The sequence below is a fragment of the Lepisma saccharinum genome, chromosome 10, assembly GCF_977018435.1.
Source record: "Lepisma saccharinum chromosome 10, izLepSacc3.1, whole genome shotgun sequence".
Classification (NCBI taxonomy): Eukaryota; Metazoa; Arthropoda; class Insecta; order Zygentoma; family Lepismatidae; genus Lepisma; species Lepisma saccharinum.
This window is the reverse complement of record NC_139238.1, coordinates 622,672-634,979: the sequence shown is the minus strand read 5'-3', so window position 1 is coordinate 634,979 and position 12,308 is coordinate 622,672. Positions and strand designations below refer to the sequence as shown.

At 39.9% G+C, this 12,308-nt stretch overlaps 1 protein-coding gene across 1 annotated transcript in view; it reads right to left on the bottom strand.

The window, feature by feature from the left end:
- The window catches only part of LOC145993730 (protein O-mannosyl-transferase TMTC1-like), a 647,925-nt gene that overhangs the window by 428,077 nt on the left and 207,540 nt on the right, over nucleotides 1-12,308 (bottom strand). The gene's annotated exons all lie outside the window — the stretch shown is intronic.

Below are 12,308 nucleotides of genomic sequence, written 5' to 3'. Positions count from 1 at the left end.
AAGCTGTTGTGCAAACATGATGGATACCACGGCTTTTGGTAAATTCTTTCCACTGCTTAGAGGTAAACTGAGCTCCTCTGTCGCTCAGGGTAAACGTAACGTTGGGATAGTGAGCAAAATATCCTCTCTGAAGCGTATTTATAATTTCTGTGGTGCTGGCAGTCCGTAAAGCATATGCGGAGACAAAACGTGTACCCACATCAATAAGGCTCAAGATGTACTGGTATCCATTAGAACGAGGAAGCTTCCCAATCAAGTCCAGAGAAAGCATCTCATGAGGTTGCTTGGGACTGATATGAAGGGTCTCCTTGAGTATCCCCAATTTGTCTGGTTTACTCTGGGCACAAATTTCACAATCTCGGATGTACTGTATCACGTCATCCTTCATGCCTTTCCAGAAGTATCGTACTGCAAGTCGCTTCAATGTCTTGGATGCTCCAAAATGTCCAGCTTCATCATGAATTACTTTCAAGAGAGGTTGCTTCATTACCACCGGAACACACAATTTCCAAAGGGACTGATTGTCTGATCCTCTCTTAAATAAAATTCCTTCTTGAATGCGATAGGAACGATGCAATCTGAGGTTAGGTTCCTGAGAATTTAGAGATTGGAGTAAATTTTTGCAGAATTCATCTTCAGATTGTGCCTCTCTCCACTTGTCGACGTCATCTATTTCTCCTCTTTCGGCCCACAGGTAGTTTATTCTGAATGTCTGCTGGCTATTTTCAGGATGAATCTGGGGTATATCATCAGCAGGATACCGAGATAAAATATCTGCCAGATCGTTTTGGCGACCAGAGACGTATACTATTTTATACTGGTACTGTTGGAGTTTTAGAGACCAGCGAGTCAAACGACTGTTCCAGTTACGGGCGTCTTGTAACCATACCAACCCTTTATGATCACTGTAGATAGTGAAGGGTCTACCTTTCAAATAAACAGCATACTTCTCAACTCCAAAGATTATGGCCAAACATTCTAACTCATGGATGGAGTAATGGCGTTCGTTCTCCTTCAGTTTTCGGCTTGCATACTGAATGACCTTTCTCTCTTCACCATCCATTTGGAAAAGAATACTACTCAATCCTTTCCCAGAAGCATCGCATTGGATACAGAATTCCTGTTCAAAATCAGGCTGTGCTAATTCAGCATCTCTTATAAGTTCATTCTTCAGTAGCTGGAAACTTTGTTCTTCCTCGTCTCCCCAAATCCAACGTTGATTTTTACCTAACAGCTTGGTGAGCGGTTCAGATTTTGCTGCAAAATTTTCAATGAACTTCCGCCTCCAGTTGGCGAGGCCAAGAAATTTCCGAACATCCTTTCTAGTTTTAGGTTTAGGAAATAGCTTAACGGCTGAATTTTTGTCTGGTTGGATTTTGATCGCATCTCCAGAAACAACGTGACCCAAGTAGGTGATTTCCTTTTTTACAAATTCACACTTTCGCAGCTTTACAGTCATCCCCACTTCTTGGAGTCGCTGCAACACTTCGTCCAGATGTTCGAGATGCTTGGAGAGTTCTTTGTCGAAAATCAGCAAGTCATCCATATGTTGAGTTAGATACTCTTCGGTATCAGGACCAAATACAGCATGCATGGCAGCTATGAAAATTGACACAGCACTAGAGATACCAAAAGGCATTCGAGCAAACATCCATTGACGTCCTTTATAGGAGAAGGCAGTACATGGTTGGCAGTCAGCTTTTACAGGGATCTGTAAATATCCAGAAGCCAGATCCAGATTTGTAAAATAACGAGCACCTTTAAATTTTTGTAAGGCATCCGAAATGGGCTCAACTGAATTTCGTGGAACACGTACAATTTTATTCAAATTTCTGAAGTCAATGCATGGGCGTACTGTACCGTCAGGCTTGTCGACTACAATTAAAGGGTTCAAGTAAGGGGAATTATAAGGAATTATAACACCCCATTGTCTCCACTTTTCTAATTCTTCCTCCAGGAGTTTCCTTTTTGCTATAGGTATGGGATATGGAGATCGATACACTGGTTCTGTGGTGGTGAGTTCAATCTCACACTGGAAGTTTTTAATAGTACCTGGTCTCTCGGAAAATACATCTCTATGCTTCAATAAGACTTCTTTCAATTGGCTTCTACCCCTTTCGCATAAAATCTCATTCGCATTGACCTTCTGAAGAATGTCGTCAGGACTAGCCGTCCACTGATCGACATGGGAATCTTCACGGACTTTTCTTACATACGTCCCTGTCGAAGATCCATTATTCACGAGGTCCTGCTCTACCGGAACTCCGTCTACGGTGAGGGATAACTTCTCGCGCTGTAGGTCAATTCCTGCTTCATATTTCCTGAGGAATGGGTAGCCCAAAATAAAGTCAGCTTCGAGACCTTTCAAGACAAACATGTCTTCCAATAAATGTCTTCCAGCAATCTCTAGATATACTTGTCTACAACCCACAACTCTAGTTTTGTTTCTCCCAGTGAAATCAGTCAGCCTAACATCTGGACATGGTTGTAACTGCAATGACGGCAGCTTCTCTTTAATCTTCTTCCAAATGGCGTAGCTCATGAGATTACATTCGCTTCCAGTGTCCAGAACACAAATAAAATCGACGCCTGCTACAGTTGCTTTAATTAACGGAGCCCTGGGTAAATTTTCCTTTCTAACTGCCTGTTGTAGTGCTCTATCTAAACTTTGTTCTCCTTCATTGAGGGTCAGCACAACAAAAAGATGATTGTCTTCACTATTTATAACGCTGTCATCTGTTCCCAGAGAAGTCCAAGATTTTAGCCCAACCATGATCGGGAACGAAGAATTCACGTTGGGCGACTGGCTAAATCCGACTGCATACCACTCGGATTAGCACTAGTCGAGGGTGCCCAACAAAAGTCTCTTGTTATGTCGACGCTTTGACGTTGCTCGTTCGTCAAACGTGAAGCAGAAGGTTCAAACGGAGGCGCCGTCGCTCTGAAATTACTGGGTTCAGAGGCGTTACGTGAAGAGTCACGGGAATGGTCTTCTGGATCAGATCTGGAACGACGCGGTCCACGTGCGTAGTTGTTCCTGCCTTCCCTTCTAGGAGGATTACGCCGCCTGTTGTAATTGGAATAACCATTTCTATGGTTCTGCGTAACTTGTCTGACCCGGGGGTTTTGGTTTCCAATTCTATTTTGTCTAGGAACATTTCCCTGGCCAGCACCTTCTCTATTCCACGAAGGCTTCCAACTGTCTTGTTCCTCAAGCACCTCGAACCTTTTCAGAAAGTCGGCTAGCTGGCGTACAGTTTGAGGAGAATTAGCTAGACTCAGACTGCGAGCTCTATATGGAAGCTGGGAGATGATTAAATTCACAATCTCAGGTTCTATGTAACGAGCAGACAGATTGCGGTAGGCTGAGTAAATAGACCAGGCATATTCCTCCATGCTCATACCGGACTGCTTTAAGTATCGGCGAGATCTCACTGCTGTCAGCTGCCTCTCTTTGGCCTCTTCTGAAGCATATTGTTTGCGAAAACGACGGCAGAAATCAGAATAGGACTTGAACTCTAACTGGTTTGTTCGAAACCAATGCTCAGCCTGGCCCTTGAAAAGCCGAGGAATAATTTCCAATCGGTATTCGTATGGAATCTGCATTAAATCAAAATTGATATTAAGTTCTTTTAAGTATTGCTCAGCATTTTGGGCTTCCAGGTCTCCCTTGAACTTTGACAAGGAATTAAGGTCTGCCATCCTTGGAGTTCCAGTCATTGCTGATCGCTGAGTTGTTGGCGGCGACTCATCTGGCCCGCTCCTTGAATTCCTTGAATTTCCATGCCTTCGTGTTCGCTTCCTGATTTTTGCTTGATACTGAGAGTCAGAGCTGGTGCTGGAAGAGGAGGAACTGCGATCTTTCTTCCTTTCTAGACGTTTCCTCTTTGCCCCTTCTTCATAATGACGATACCGTGACCTGCGAGATTCACGCTCTCTGTAACCTCGGTCATCGCCCGAAAGACTAAACGTAGGTGGAACAGCAGACGCCACTTCATTAGCTCTTGAACCAGCAGCAACTCGTGGGCGACAAACTTGTTTGTCTTCCCTAGTTCTCTCTCCACCGGCTCTGTTCATCGCTTCATTTAGTTCAATGTTCATGGTTGGCAACGCTGCACTCTCAGCAACTGCAGACGGATGACCAGCTGTTCGAGATCCAGTTTCTGTTTCTGTTTGCCGGGTGACGTGCATGGTCTCTAACTGATTCGTAAGCTGTTCTACTTGAGTCTTTATTTCCTCAACATCCTTGCTTCTCTGAGATACAACAACGGAAATCTGACCAATATCTTCTTGAACCTCAGATCGGAATCGTATTTTGTCAGTCTCGGCCTCGGTCAATATCTGTTCCATTGTCAGCTGTTTTTCAATAATCTTATTGCACTCCGCAGTGAATCTCGAATTTATATCCTCTACATCGATGCGAACACTTTCCGTGGCTTTATTTACATCGGCTGCCAAGCTACGCCGGAAGTCATCAAAGTCTATCTCTCTAGCCTGCCGGATTTCTTCAGAGAATCGCGCCCTAGTTTCCTCATTCTCAGACTTCAGTTGTTGAATCTCACAGGCCATCTCGCCTATTTCAGCTCTTAATACTTTTATAGATTCATCGTGTTGCTTACCGATATCATCCTTTAGCAACGCACATTGTCTGAGGATATCTTCTTTTAATATGTCAGATTGTCTACAGATATCAGCTTTCAAGCTGGTAATGGAATCAGCTTGTTGTTTAATATCAGCCTGTAAGGTTTCAGACTGTTTACACATATCAGCTTTCAAACTGGTAATGGAATCAGCTTGTTGTTTAATATCAGCCTGTAAGGTTTCAGACTGTTTACAGATATCAGCTTTCAGTGCTTCAGACTGTTTGCTAATATCAGCCTGTAATGTTTCCATACTTTCAACTTGCTGCTTGCTAATTCCTTCAATCATGGTTTTTAAAGCTTCAAACATATTTAATGGATCAGATGTAATAGTTGTAGACAATGATTCACAGTCTTTACAAACGAAATCGGTAGCTTCGTGGCTTTCAGATCGAACATCTAAGCCACAACATTCATAATGTAGAAGCTTTGTACATTTCTTGCACACAAATGTGGTTTTATCTTTATCAATGTTCCGACAACAATCGGGAACATTAAGCTCTGAATTTGAAGCAAGATTTTTATTTGCGCTACGCAAATGTTTTCTTTCCATTTCGAACGAAGTAGTTCTGTGCTTTTCTATAAATATGAAAGTTCAGTGCTCTTGCACAATTAATCTCAACTTTAAACAATGGTCTTGCCCTTGTACACTACAAAATCGAGCCAACACGTTGAGCTGCCACTTGACACGTTCTAAAACTAACTTATGTATGTACGCGTCGTATTATTATACTATTAATATTAACTTAATAATACTCAGCGGTGAACGATGAGACTCGGTGAAGTACACAGACTCCTCTCAGGTACAGGGATAGTGTTAGGCAAAGACAATATTCACAGCACAGAGAAATAAAACCACATTACTGCCGTATGTATAAACTGAAAAGTTTTATTCTTTATTTATTGCAATTATAATGCAACTATACTTGAGACGAGGGCGAGGATTTCGCTTTGTCGATGAATTGACTCAATTAAAACGCATAAAACTCAATGCGTGGCTATCGGCAAGCCTATGATCACATAGACCTAGCTTGCGCCCCGAACTACCACACCAAGAGATATGCAATGATAACCGAGCCAATATTTGCTCTTTAGCCTTTTATTTCCAAATTAATCTTTAGGCTAACTTTATTATTTTACGTAGAATGGTTGCAGTATTGTGCATATCATCAATGCATGGCTATCGGCGTACCTATGTTCACATAGGCCTAGCTTGCGCCCCGAACTACCATACCAGGATGTATGCACAACACCAAGGAGTTCTTTTTAAGTTTAAAAGCTTCGACGATCCGTGGCGAAAGTGTGATGATTTCTTACGCGATATCCTCGCTTTTATACTCTTTTCGAGAACACAGATTAAAGTGCAGATGAATCACTCCCTATCTACAAAAGGATACTATCAACAAAACTGACATCTATACATCTTTAGAAATACAAATTCGTATAGTGCACTCTTGCAAACATGAAGATACATTAAACTACTTATAACAAAGCATAAAATACAATAAACATTAAACAAAAGATATACATTACAAACCAGGTGCGTTATTACATATAATAACTATAATAACAAAGAAATTACTCTTTCTTTTACAAAATAAATACAATAGTGACATATTTTCTACTGATGACGTCACATAAAAATATGGATCATATCACTGTGTATAAAATGGACTTCAAAAACAAAACTCAAACTCAACTTCTTCTAGTAAAGTATGGTAGACACACTTATAGGGGTGTGGAAGAATAGCGCCGCACATTCTCAATTTTGGCCATTTTTTAGAGGTGATGTGTTCAGCACCACACTCTGGTGTCCTTAACCTTTGAAATTGATCCAGGTTACTCGTTTATTTGGGGGTGGTTGAACACCAGAGCCGTCTTATGAATGACAAAACCGGAAAAATTCCGTGCCGTAGATGACACATATCGGTATTTATAGAGTAATAGTCGAATCTGTGTATTTCCAGCCAGTTTTATTTGCGACCAAGCAGACTAGTAATGGATTTTTAAATTTTATTTCCTAGCTGAATATTTCTTTATCAAAGCTCCTAGAAGAAGGATTCTCAAAGAGCTTTACAAAAAACGTATTCTGTTCACAGAAAAGGGAAAGATTCAAACTCAGAGAATTTACCATTAGAATGTAAAAAACAAGGAAGTTGGAAATTTAATTTTGATGGGAAACTTTCAACACGGATATCACACGTAAAACAATGGGAAACTTTCCCCGAAAACGAATTCCGAGATGTCTCTTGTGCCTTGCAACTTCCTTCCCTTTGTGGAACTTTTCCTTTTCCGAAAAACACCTTTCTCCCCTCCTCCTCTTTCCTCCCTGCTTCACTCGAGCATGCTAATTCAGTCAGAATTTTGAAGCACTTTATTTTGGCGTCAGTTTGTATTACGTCCGCTCCAGCGAAAGAATTCCAGCGTTGGGGGTTTTTCCCCCCACCTTATGACGTTCACGCCTGCTTCTCCGTCAGAAATGCAATATCTTTGTTTTCTCAGAGCAAAGAATTGAGACGTTTGGCTGGAATGAAGTTCTTCGTTTCCTTTGTGATGCGGTGGTGCGGGCGGCAGGAAGCTAGGAACATCTCCGAACGTTCATTAGGAGTTACAAGCGCGCTAACTGTGAAATCTTTGGTTAGGCTCGTTCCTTCCGGGTTTATAGGCCAGCTGTAATATGTAATAGCAATTGTCTTATCTTCGTTAGTGATGTTACTTCTTCCAATTTCAAGGAGTCAATAAATAATCATCCTCCTTAGGAGCACTATACACCCTTTCGTATACTTCACTGAATTCTTCTAGATGTGGAAATTATACCAACTATGAAAATCACTTTTCCCATTTTATCTCGTAGCTTTCAAGAACACAACTTTTCCTCACATACAATGCATCTCTATAATATATAATATTATATTATAATATATATAATATGATCCATTCATATTTCACCTGAACGGTCAAAATCGAGTTCGTTCCTTTTCAAATACATTGATTGGATTACCACGAAAATTCCACTGGGTGGCTAACATTAGTACACAATATGGATATAGCAAGTGCATCATATTTTTAAAACAATACATTTTACAATTTAGAAAATTATTTGAATTGATTTGTATGCCTCCTCGATGGCGAAGTGGTATCGACGTCGCCTTATAATTAAGGGGTCCGGCGTTCAATACCCGATGGAGGCACATAGTGGTTCGGATCCCACTTTAAACTGTAGGTCCAGTCCCGATTAACCTTACTGTTCATAAAGTGGACTTAAAACACCAACTCAATCAATCAATTAATCAAGTGATTTGTTTTATTTTACTTCGCTTTTCTGTCATTTTTCGCTAATTGTAAAGACGTGGATGAAAAGTGACAAAATGAAATTGATGAAAAGACAATCACAAGCTCCATTGGCTGTGAATCAAATTTCCAGAGCCTCGTTAGTATGTAAGAATGCTAATATGAGTGGAAAATAAGTTGGCATTTGAGTGCTTACAGGAAAGTCACCACTTACATCCCTTAGGAAATTATTAAACTTTTAACTGGTGGCGTCACGCGTCTATTGTTGATAACATGTGAAAACGGTTATTCTGAGTTAATGATATATTATTCCTGATTCAAATACATGATTACTAGTTGTAAGATGGAAGCCTTTATGTAAAGAGTTATCTTCGCGATTAGCAGAAGCGATTCGATGTAAAATAAAACAGATCAATCAATATAGTTAACCCGCCGTTACTCGCGGGTGAGCGCTGTGCTCACATTAGTTTTAAAATGCTTGTAATTCAAGTTTCGTTGAACTGTGAGAGCCAAGCTCTCACCTGCCTTCCGAAGTTTGAGTAATCGCTAACGCTCTCTCAGCCATCTTTGTTTCAGATGTGTCGGAGGCAGCGAAGAAAGGAGCTCAATGCTCAGCCCGGAGCAACCGTATTTTTGCTTGGTAATGCGTTACAACAAATTTTATTTCCTTCTTAAATAAAGTAATTGAAGCATTACAATGGGTATTGTTCATAAACAAAATATACATACATACATATGTAGCATAAACTTCCTGATCTGAGTCAAATTTAGCAAACGAAATCTTTACAAATACGAGAATTCGTTGGGTGAGCACCACGCTCGCCTGCGAGTAATGGCCGGTTTTATAGTCATTATACATTCCGTTCCTTATTTAATCTAAAACTGCTTCATCAAGAGCAATAAATATCATATAGATATAAAAACTTTCAAAAGTGGGAGGGATTATGGATTGACTTTGAAAGATAGGGCGTTGTAAACCATATGAAACCTAATACACAGCCAACATTGTTGACTTGATTCTTCAGGGAGTGCAAGGACAACTGAACGTAATCCAACTGTCCTTCCGCATTATGTTGTGTCGCGTGAACGACCACACTGAGACTTCCCGCAGCATCCCCTTTGGTCATTGTTATTGTAATACAACGTTTCTGATATGATTTTCCCTCTCCCCGTGGAGCTGCCGAAACATTACCTTCGCTCGTGCAGAACTCCCTGTGCAACGTAGCACCCGGTGGGGCATATATACATATATGAATAAAACATCTATCCATTACACAGCTAACAATATATTACGGTAACACGCATATGTAACGTATCAGCTTATAACAGTGGCCTACCGATAGGCACAGAAAGCCATACAGAAATTTCTCATGACTGAAGATAATAAATTAATTTTTAGATTCATTACACGTGCCTGCATTAAGATTACGTCAGCATTTGTCCATTGTTTAAATACACAAAGCATTTTCTTTTGTGATACTATAATTATACTACGTAGAATATTACAAGATCTCAAATCATTTGTTGGACTTTGATTTCGGTATGACTCAGGCTAAATTTATAAATATGTTAAAGGGGTATTATTCTTAAATAATGAAATTATTATGAGGATTGGATTTGTTACATTGAAGTCTCTTGTAATGATACTTTGTACCAGTGTTTGCCATACGTGTTTTGTGTGACTCAGGTGAAATGGGTAAATATCTCAATATGTTCGTTGTTACAGTTAAGTAGTAAACTTTTTCTGTCACCAAAATGTATGTACATGTGTATATGCATGTATGTAGTATACAGTATATTATATTATTGTAGATTAGGCGCATATATGTCTGTGAATGTACAGTATGTGTGTGTAAGGGGGAGAGATGTTGAAGGATGGTGTGATTTGCGTAAATGTAATTGTAATATTATAATACTACCTTCTATAAATGGAGACTTGTCTCAGATGAAGGTAAATATTTAAATAAATAAATTACTACAGCTTCACCGACGGTGTAGTTGTACAGCTATCGCCTTATAATCAAAGCTTCCCGGTTTCGATTCACGGTGCAAGCACATTACACAATGGTCCGAATCCAACTTTAAACTGTAGGTCCAGTCTATCTCAGCATAAATAAGACCGAAACAAACGTTAAATTTGACTATAATTAGTAAACAGTACTCACATGGTAATTGTTGTTGATAATTTTTAAATTGTGGAGAAGTCAGTGTGTAGGCTACTTGTGCCTGTCACACAATACGGGAATAGGCTCATTAACTAACACAAACTTGAAAACAAGAATATGCCTGAAGATATTCTCTTGTGCTACCGACCAGGCGAGTAGTGGAAAGGATTCCAAGCTTTCGAGGGCTGACGTCACTCTCATATTCAGGGTAGAAGTGATGATAAAGAATGACGTCAGCTCTCGAAAGCTTGGAATTCTTTCTACAACAACTCACCTGGTCGATAGCCCGGGAGAATATTTTCATCATTCGAGGCCAGGAAAGCTTCAAGACTTAATTAAGAATATCTATGCTGAAAACCATCTCATTCAATTTCTAAAACTAATATGGTCATATGTTATTTACTAACAATTAAAACTATCCCATCCCTGAGGATAAAATCTACATACCTAGGCTAGAATCTGAGGCTGCAATGGAGCACTGACAACACGTAAGGACAAACAAAAGACAGTATTATACTGGCTGTGGGTCTACGCACAAGATAGTATGGTAACTCCATGACGTGTCCGTAACCGTCAGTTAAAGTAAAGTAAAAAAAGTAAAGTGTTCCCCTGTGCTTAGCACCACGCCATGAAGGCGTATAGGGGGTGTTGGGGTAACGCCCCACACTTTCTTGATCCGGTCGTGAGTGGGGGTGATGTGATCAGCACCACGCCCCTGACCGCCTTTACCCCCCAGGGTTTCCCCCAGGTACCCATGTTATTCGACGCTGGGTGGGCGCCGGGGCCGCTTCCAATGTTAGAAAAGTTCAGTTAAAGAAGAAAATGAATCGCGTCTCTATTGAATTAGCATGAACTTTTGTGCAGTGCAGTCCGTGTCTCCCGTTATGGCCATTGACAATGATTCGAGGCAAATTATATATACAGACCGGCCTCTGTGGCGGAGTGGTTATCACAGCGCGCTACATCGCTAGAGGTTCCGAGTTCGAATCCCGGCCTGGGCATGGGAGTTGATTGTGATTCTCGATTCATCAATTTCATCGTAACTGTCATCACTCATCCTCATCTTCGCGGTTAGCCAAACGTGGCTGAGAAACGAAGTAAGATAAATCAACTCAATCAATCAATGAAAGAAAATTATGTTTACGTAATCAACAAACAATTTTAAATTTCTAGAATGAATTATTTATGATCCACTTTTCTCTTTCCTTCTTCAGGCAGTTATTCCAATTTCTAGCTAAGTCTGGTACAAAATCGTTCCTGAAAGAGTATGTGTATATTTATATATTTATGTAAATCGTTTACAAATTAGTGGATTGAAAAACATTGTGTCAGGATAGGCTATTTGACAAACGATTTTTCACCTACTTTAGTTCGATCTTTGGAGTTCCATTGAGTAAACAACTTTCTACGTACCTGTTTGGACAAAAGATGGAAATTAGTATTTTTAAACTTAAATTGTAATTGTTACCTCACACAGAGGCTTTGAATTAGATCAGATAAAGCAATAACTGTCCATTGTTTGATTTATTGTGGCATAGTGTTCAAAGCTTTACCATATAAAGGCCTTTGATTGTGTCACTACAATCGATATCAGAGGATACTGTTATTCAGTGTTTAACTTTTGTTAATGTTTATATGGATGGAAGCATATTATTATTATATCAAAGTAAATAACAGTAAACTAGAAAAGCGTAAACGTAAAATAAGCGTGTTATGCAACAAAACTGTTATGGTTGTTTAGCAAAATCGAGAGCAAATGACGGTTTATTATTGATTAATTCTTTTGTTTTATTATACTTCGCTTTTCTGCCACTTTTGACTAATCGCGAATATAAGGATGATTAATGACGTGATGAAATTGATAAAGGGGTACTCACAAAGAACACGTATGCGCAGTCTGGGATTGGAACCAAGGACCGTTGACTTTGTACAACTCATTACTAACCACTCCGCCACCGAGGTAGTCAGCAAACTGCGAGTAGATTTACATAATAGTTCTACCCTTCTAAACAAGTTTGCATTAACTAAATTATAAGAGAAAAGTATTTTTTCGCACCCCTGGTGGTGTAAATATAACGTCGTCACTTGTAATCAAGAAGTACCTGGTTCGATAACTGCTGGCGGCAATTGCAAGGTGGTTCGGAATCTACTTTAAAACTTTAAAACTGTATGTCAAGTCCCGATTAGCATATCTGAAAAGAAAAACTCTTTG